Below are 9,117 nucleotides of genomic sequence, written 5' to 3'. Positions count from 1 at the left end.
CCGTGGTACTGGAGCTCTCCTATGCACATGCACATGCACATGCAACACATGCACATGCACATGCAACACATGCACATGCAACACATGCACATGCAACACATGCACATGCAACACATGCACATGCACATGCAACACATGCACATGCAACACATGCACATGCAACACATGCACAGCAACACATGCACATGCAACACATGCACATGCACATGCAACACATGCACATGCAACACATGCACATGCAACACATGCACATGCAACACATGCACATGCAACACATGCACATGCAACACATGCACACACACATGCATGCATGCACTTGCAAACACACACACACACACACACACACATGCATGCATGCACTTGCAAACACACACACACACACACACACGCATGCATGCATGCATGCGTGTGTGCATGTGTTGCACGCACACAATAACTTACTCACACACATGCGCCCAGCGCAGCTCTTTGGGTTGTGTGTGTCATTTGCTGCGGGGCGTGTTGAGAAAGGGTAACCGCCTCAGCAGAAGAGGCCGGGTGAACGGCCAGGAGCCGGGTCGCTCCTCGGCACCGTGTCCACTCGTAAGTCTCGCTGAGCCGCCGGGTAAACCTTCGCACAGCTTGACGTAAACGCACGGCCAGCCTGTTGCATGGCACACATTTCCACATGGACCGCATCCCACGGAGCAGCCCGAAGAACAAGTACTCGCCACGGCGCACAACTACTCTCACAGTTACTTTCCTCTCACTTATACCGTGGTCGTTTTTACTTTTATACTCATTACTGTACTCATTTATACTCATTACTATACTCATTACTATACTCATTACTATACTCATTTATACTCATTACTTTACTCATTTATACTCATTACTATACTCATTTATACTCATTACTATACTCATTACTATACTCATTTATAGTCATTACTATACTCATTTCTATACTCATTACTATACTCATTACTATACTCATTTATACTCATTACTATACTCATTACTATACTCATTTATACTCATTTATACTCATTACTATACTCATTTATACTCATTACTATACTCATTTATACTCATTACTATACTCATTACTATACTCATTACTATACTCATTACTATACTCATTTATACTCATTACTATACTCATTACTATACTCATTTATACTCATTACTATACTCATTTATACTCATTACTATACTCATTTATACTCATTAACTTCTGATGCCACACCTCACACTTCATTTACGCTCCTCCTATCTCGCTGTGTGCACACAGCGAGATAGGAGGAGAGCGAGGTTGCGGGTGAAATTCCTTGCACTAGTTGTAATCCCTTGCTCACACTTGGCCGGCATAAACCGACTTAATCGTACTTGACTTAGCACGCTTTGCCCCGGTGGCGACGCTCTGTGGCGCACGTGTAAAAATAGATGGCGACTGCACTCGGTGTGCTTTTTTGCAAGGGGTTGAAAAAGAGGATGGGGGGGGGGGGGGGGGGGAGGGAGGGGAGGGAAGGGGGAGGAGAGGTGGCTGCCGTGAGGAAGCGGCGAGGCTCAGTTGTCTACGGTAAAAACGGGCAAAATGATTTAGTGAAAGCTAGACCGGAGGGCAAGAGAGGGACAGGAAGGCCTGCCATCGCGTCTGCTGAGCTCAAACGAGGTCCATCACATCAGTGACATCGCACGCACATGCACACACACACACACACACACACACACACACACACACAAATATTGGCTTCTGAAACTCCAGACTCTAAGCACTTGGCCCCGCTGCGCAAACCTCTGCCAAAAGCCTGTAAATCCCCCGCTAGATCCCGCCTATGACATCCCGTCCCCACACCCACCCATCAAAGAGATGGAAGCGAGCTGACAACATAAAGCCTGTCAGAACAGGAAAATAATGAATGGACGGATTGACAGATGGAGAGCCAGCGGCTTTCTCGTCACTCGGCCCTTTGACGTGTGCCCCGGGGCACGCGGGAAGTAGGCCGGCCCGCGGTGTACGGGCCGGACCGCCCGCCCGCCTCCGTAAAAGGGTTAAGGTTTTCCCACATCTGACAAGCACCAGATGTCGACGTCCTGACGGACTTGGGACGGCCGCGGCCACGCGGAGACGGAGACAACCTTCGCTGTTGCCATTTGCATCTGCGAACGAGCGGTTTCTCCGAACAGCCGCGCAAGCGGCGCCGCCCGGCACCGTTCCCAAGCCGGAAGTCGCAACTTTTATTTCACACCCGGGGAACGATCACAGGACCCGCACATCCGTATAGACCACGCTGCTGTCTGGGTTTCCCTACTGACTTAATACAGTGTTCTGTATCGTGGGATCAGCACGATCCACGGCCTGATCAGAACCAGAACCAGAATCAGGAATCAGAAACACTTTGTCATTTCACTTCATGTACACAAGTACATGAAGTGAAACCAAACGTGGCTTCCGCCAGCCCACAGCAGTGCAACACAAAGACAACAACACATATCCAAAACCTACAAGAACTGCAAGAACACACATATCCAAACTAACACACATATCCAAACTAACACACATATCCAAATTAACACACATATCCAAACTAACACACATATCCAAACTAACACACATATCCAAATTAACACACATATCCAAACTAACACACATATCCAAACTAACACACATATCCAAATTAACACACATATCCAAACTAACACACATATCCAAACTAACACACATATCCAAAATTAACACACAATAAATAAATAAATCACAGTCCAAGGGAAGGAACTCCAGCCAGGATGACTGTCAGAACTGCTGGTCTGCATCGGCTAGCAGTTAGCTTAGCCTGCCCCGCTTCCGCGTCCTGTCAGACCGCCCTCGGTGTTTCCTCTTTGGGCACAGCTCCGGGCAGGACCGTGGTCCTTGGGCCCACAGGACGCAGCAGACCAGGCTCCCTCAGCCAGGCACCCTCGACACACCTCCCCGCACTTCACATGACGACACCAAAAGCACCACAGTCAACGCCAGGCGAGGCCGCCGCCAGACCGCCCTCGGTGTTTTCGGAACTGCCGGTCTGCATGGGCTAGCAGTTAGCTTAGCCTGCCCCACTTCCGCGTCCTGTCAGACCGCCCTCGGTGTTACCGGAACTGCCAGTCTGCATGGGCTAGCAGTTAGCTTAGCCTGCCCCGCTTCCACGTCCTGTCAGACTGCCCTTGGTGTTACCAGAACTGCCGGTCTGCATGGGCTAGCAGTTAGCTTAACCTGCCCCACTTCCGCGTCCTGTCAGACCGCCCTCGGTGTTTCCTCTTCGGGGCAGCTCCGGCCGGGCAGGGCTGTGGTCCCTGGGCCCACAGGACATAGCGGACCAAGCTCTCCCAGCTGATCCAGCGCAGAATCAGAATCACCAGAATCACCAGAATCCTGTTTATTGGCCATGTAGGTTTGCACAAACATGGCATTTGACTGTGGTTTTGTGGCTCTCACTGTGTACTCAACACAGAATAGCAACACTACCACACAACACTCTTCAGATATATACACAAGGATTGACTATAAACGGGCGTGATCCACTGTGCCAATGATGACCCAGTTGTTTAAAATAGCCACAATGTAAAAGTAGCCTGAGATTAATATATATATATATACACATATTTGTTCTTTTTATTTCAGGATCTCAGTTCAGCCTGGTGGACGTTCAACAAATCCCGGAAGACACCTGAGTTTACGCGGTGCAGTTTCTCCCCCCACCTGTCTGCTCCCCATCGGCCACCTGTTCAACACGGACGTGTCAACACGGTAAACCATAAGATACTAGACTGGGAGCCCACCTCGGCCAGACAAGAGGAGAGTTCTCCGTGTGGACGCTGGGGGGAGATGTTTCAGCCATCGGCTGCTCAGCCACCATCCGGACCGTTTACCCCAGACCACATCTGGACAAGGACACCAACCACAAGGAGGAAAGTCTTCTTCTGATAGACTGGCAACACACACAGCGAAAAGTACTTTGTGGGGTCACTGGGTCCGTCACATTTGTCTCAAAGCTGACATGATAATGAACATGTGCCACGTCTGAACAGCAGCTGGAGGAGGCCCACCGGAGTAGTATCGACACATGCACACCACTCTGTGATCTATCGGTTTAAAAACATGCAAATCTGACCTGCCTGTCACTCCAAGATGGCGGCGACACCCAAAAAAAGCAGAGTCAGTATTGTAAATGAGTACACGTATATTGTCAAGCTGATGGAAAAAAAAAATTAACACTAACCTCTCTGTTTTCTAGCCGAGCCACCGGATTAGTCGACTCACTGCCTCTCCCTGGACTCCATCTCTCATGATGAAATATCATTTCTGACTCCACATAATTAAGCTTATTAGCGTCCCCATGACCTGCCCCATCTTCTCACCGGGAGACTTTGTCATCAGAATATCCGGCTCTCTGTCGTGGTCTTATACGTCTCAGAACATTACGAGTTGGGGTTTCCCTCGTGAGGCGGCACAACGTCCCGGATGTCTCACGCTGTTCCTCTTCTGCAGGAAACGTGGCTTGAATTGATCTCCGCCTTTCGCTCTTCCTCTTTTCTCCATGAGAAAGGAGGACAGGGAGACAGACCGTTCAGAAGTTCAGCGATCCCGACATAATGTCTGCTGTGTTTGCGTAAGGTGAGGACATGGCGGTCGATAAGCAGTGTGTCTTTCTTCTGGGCCTATTTGTGTCCATTCAACATCACCAGCACAAACTTCAGTTTATCGTCCTGCACCTGAGGGTGGTGTTCACAGTCTCCCCCACCCACCCACCCACCTTTTCCCTTTTTTCTCCCCAATTGTATTTGGCCAACTACCCCACTCTCCCGGGGCGTCCCGGTCGCTGCTCCACCCCCTCTGCCGATCCGGGGAGGGCTGCAGACTACCTACCACATGCCTCCCCCCCGATACATGTGGAGTCGCCAGCTGCTTCTTTTCACCTGGCAGTGAGGAGTTTCGCCAAGGGGATGGAGCGCGTGGGAGGATCACGCTATTCCCCCCAGTTCCCCCGACCGACCAGAGGGGGCGCTAGAGCAGCGACCAGGACACATACCAAAATCCGGCTTCCCACCCACAGACACGGCCAATTGTGTCTGTAGGAGGTAACACGGGGATTCGAACAGGCGATCCCCGTGTCGGCAGGCAACGGAATAGACCTCTACACTACCCGGACGCCCCGGAGACCTGACTATGTTAGACTGCCCATCACGATTACAGAAGTTATCTTAAGTTAGCTAGTTCATCTTAGTGTTTCCAGTAGTAAAATAAGAACGACTTCCTGCGGAGAACTGCCGGTGGTTTTATCTCGTGGTTGCCAGATTAGACTTGATGAGTTGTGCTTCAGACCAGAGAGAATATCTTAAAATCCAATGCACTTTAAGGTGTCGTAGGGTTTCTGGTCTTCTGGGTAAACAAGCGACTTCAACCCGTTTCGAGAAATCGTACCTAACCGAAATATTCTGATGCACTTGCTTGGGGGGGTTTTCTTAAGCGGATACCTGAAATTTTTTGTCTCGATCTGGACATGGCGGTGTAGGGACGGGGTCTAACGAGCGCACCGTCTGAGTCCGACTTCGATGGGGTACCGTCGGCCGCAACGCAACAAGTCACACGGCGCAGGAAACATCTCGTCGAGCGCCTTTGTCCGCACGGCAACAGACTTGAAGTCTCGCTCCCCTTTAGAAACCCCAATCCCCAGACCACCAAAACGGCCCCTCCCTGCACATCGGTCCGAACATCGGCCGACGCGTCGCTTCCTCTGGCTCATTGGCTCTGGGAGACGATCCAACATCGAGTCTTTAGAGGACTCGTGCCACCGAGGCCCTGGCCCAGCAAAATCCTCTTACATAAAAACACAAGGACTGGACAGCTCGGTGCCCAGCCAGCCAACCAAAAGGGGCCAATGGCGGCTTCCCATTTACAATATGAATAGCACAGTTACTCCCCCCGTATATCATGTCTGTGGGATTATACAGTCAACGCCACAGCGTATTAGGAGTGTTTGCCAGCGCTGTTTTTTTTTTTTTTTCCTCTGTGGGGGTTATGTAAGTTTCAGGTTGTCAACAGACTTTGTCGTGTTCAGGCCTGGCCAGGCGGCTGATCTAATGGCCTACACGAGGGCTCGGGGGTCGGGCCTCCCGGAGCGACACGCGAACGCCGCAGATTTGACGGAAAAACTTTCGGGCGGTCACACGGGCAGATGTGTCCAGGACGGCATATATGTAATCCCGGGACAGATTTATGGTGCTATAAAAAGGTCGACGGGGTGGACACGACACTAGGCGGGGGGGGGGGGGGTTAGGGGTTTTTACTTTCTGCAAGGGCTTGCCATGCAACAAAAGCACAATGTTCATAGTCGTCGTGATGTAGAAAAGTGTAGCGGATGAGAGCGCGTCCTTAACACACCATGCATTACACCGCTGTCATTCTCGTCGCTTCTTTTCCGTCATGGTCAGAAGAAATAGAGGATAAGCAAATGCACGAGACTTCTTCTCCATCCATCGGTACTGCAGAATATAAGTCAACGTGATACTCTAGACGGAGTGATATTAGTTTTTACTGGTTTTACCGGAGTTTTTACGGTGAGCAAGTGCTCACAAATTAATAAGTTAATTCAAAGATGGTGTTATTACTCTGTTGGTAAATTGTTTGGTAACACGGTAACACTTTCTATGAAGCTTGCATCTATGACGCCCTATAAGCATCTATAACGCCCTATAAGCATCTATTGCATCTATAACGCCCATACTTTCCTATAATATGTATTACAAGTCTAACGGCTGTGGCTGAAGACTGTGAAATAGCACTGAAGTCTCATTATGCAGCTCTACAAAACTTCAGCAGAACAAGTTGGCTATGACGCATTATGACATTTGACAGATAAACAGGCTAATGATGACATATTCATAATGCATAAATCCGTTTTAAATTGACGTAATGTATCATAAAAGTGGTTATGGGGTGTTGTGAGGGCGTATACATGGTTATAATGAATCTTACAATGACTTATAGCTACACTTATAGGGCGTTATAGATGCTTATAGGGCGTTATAGATGCTTATAGGGCATTATAGATGCTTATAGGGCGTTATAGATGCAAGCTAATTGCCCCATCCATGCACTTCTGTCTAAATGACTGGGATCACCAGATAATGATTGTTAATCTTTTAGTCTCACTGTTGCTCAGTAAATTCAAAAGTTGTGCATCAGGATATAGTTGATGGATACCTCTACTTCCATGTGATTTGTGGAGGGGCTAAACCAAACACAATGATTTATTCTCAATAGGTCACTGTGATGTTATCAAAAAGCAATAATCAGTTTGTCGCACTATTCATTTCTGATCAAAACACCGGCATTAACGTGTCACGCTATTACATACAATCTCATTTTGCCAGTTGTTTTTGGTCGTATTGAACAACTCACAAATTACTATGGATTAATTAACATTGCATTTCGTTTCCTTTGTAAAACACTGCAGGTGATGAAAGTTATGAATCAGAATCACAAATGTCATATTTTCCCCATGTAAATGAAAAAAAATGAGATTAAAAATTTTTTTTTGGAAAACTGAATCGTGTCGCGTACAATGAAGCAAACAAAAAAAGGGAGAGCGAGAGGGAGCGGGGAGCGTGAGGAGGAGTCAAGAGGAGAAATAAAGAGACGTGGTACCTGAACGAGTCAGCAGAAGGATCGAAGCTGGTGGGAGCCACAAAAGTTCCCCACTCTTACGGAAACTCCTGATGCTTCAAATCTCTGCAAAAAAAGAGAAGAAAAAAAATATTTTTTTCCAGAAAATAATGAATATGTGCAGCACCTATGGTTTATTCGGTGATTTATATCGCACAATAGCGAGGAAAGGTGAAATGAAAATCATTTGTAGTCAAAGTTCATCAGTCTGTGTGTCCATCCATTCATCCATCCATTATCCAAACCACTTATCCTGCTCTCAGGGTCACAGGGATGCTGGAGCCTATCCCAGCAGTCATGGGGCGGCGGGCGGGGAGACACCCTGGACAGGCTGCCAGGCCATCACACGGCCTCCTTCCTACCTTGTCCATCTGAATCCCACATCTCTGCATCACGCACTCAAACCTCTTTGGATGCCACCATCTGATGATGTGAATTTATGGGATTAGCAGAACAGCCCAATCTGCTCCCTTTCACTGCACTCACAAAATGACATTATGTAATGCCGGGTCAAACCCACAGGGTGCAATTGGATCTAAAAATTATGGTCCGTGTTAAAAATGCATTAGGATAAAAAAAAAAAAAAAAACACCACACAGCGAGTGTTTGCACAGACTGTTGGTCATGATTTAGTCCTGTGTCAAAAAACTTTGCTTCTACGAAGACGCCTGACGAGTATGAAGCCAAGGAATTGTGTCCCATTTTGTGCGCTTCCTCCCTATTTGGGAGTTTCTGGAATAGTTGAAACTATGGGGAGACTGCGTTCATAAAAAGGCCATTTTAGCCTGAAGTGGAATTCTTACTCCTGTCCAGTGAGATCTCAAAACGCATGAATATTGTGAGATTCTCACATCTTGTGACCATCCTAACAACTTCCCCGTAGATCTGGATGGGTGGTGTCACGAGGAACCAAGCTCGCCTGTCTGTTGTGATGGTCTTTAGCACTCTTTCTTGCATTCATTAAGCAACTCATAGACCCAAGTTCAACTGATGTCAAGACAATGGCAGTTTCCCGTTGTGCCCCCCCCATGTGTGCATGAATATACATGCTAAAATAAAGTTTAAAACAGCGTAGGCATGGGGCATCCAGGGGGCATGGTGGTCTGTTCCGTTGCCTCCCAACACGGGGATCGCCAGTTCAAATCTCCATGTTACCTCCGGCTCGGTCGGGCGTCCCCTACAGACACAATTGGCCGTGCCTACGGGTGGGGAGCCAGATGTGGGTATGTGTCCTGGTCGCTGCACTAGCGCCTCCTCTGGTCAAAGGGCTTAGCCATTTATGTCAATAACAGAGCCCCAAAAGTCCTACTGAAAAATATGAAGGAAACTGCAGGGGAAGGTACGTCTTAGTTAATATGCTGTTGGTGTTAATTGTGTGTATGTGCACCGTACATCCTGTTGAGGTGCAGGTGAATTTAGTTTTTAGACTGTTG

The sequence above is a fragment of the Lampris incognitus genome, chromosome 17, assembly GCF_029633865.1.
Source record: "Lampris incognitus isolate fLamInc1 chromosome 17, fLamInc1.hap2, whole genome shotgun sequence".
Lineage (NCBI taxonomy): Eukaryota > Metazoa > Chordata > Actinopteri > Lampriformes > Lampridae > Lampris > Lampris incognitus.
Note: the sequence above shows the minus strand (reverse complement) of the source record.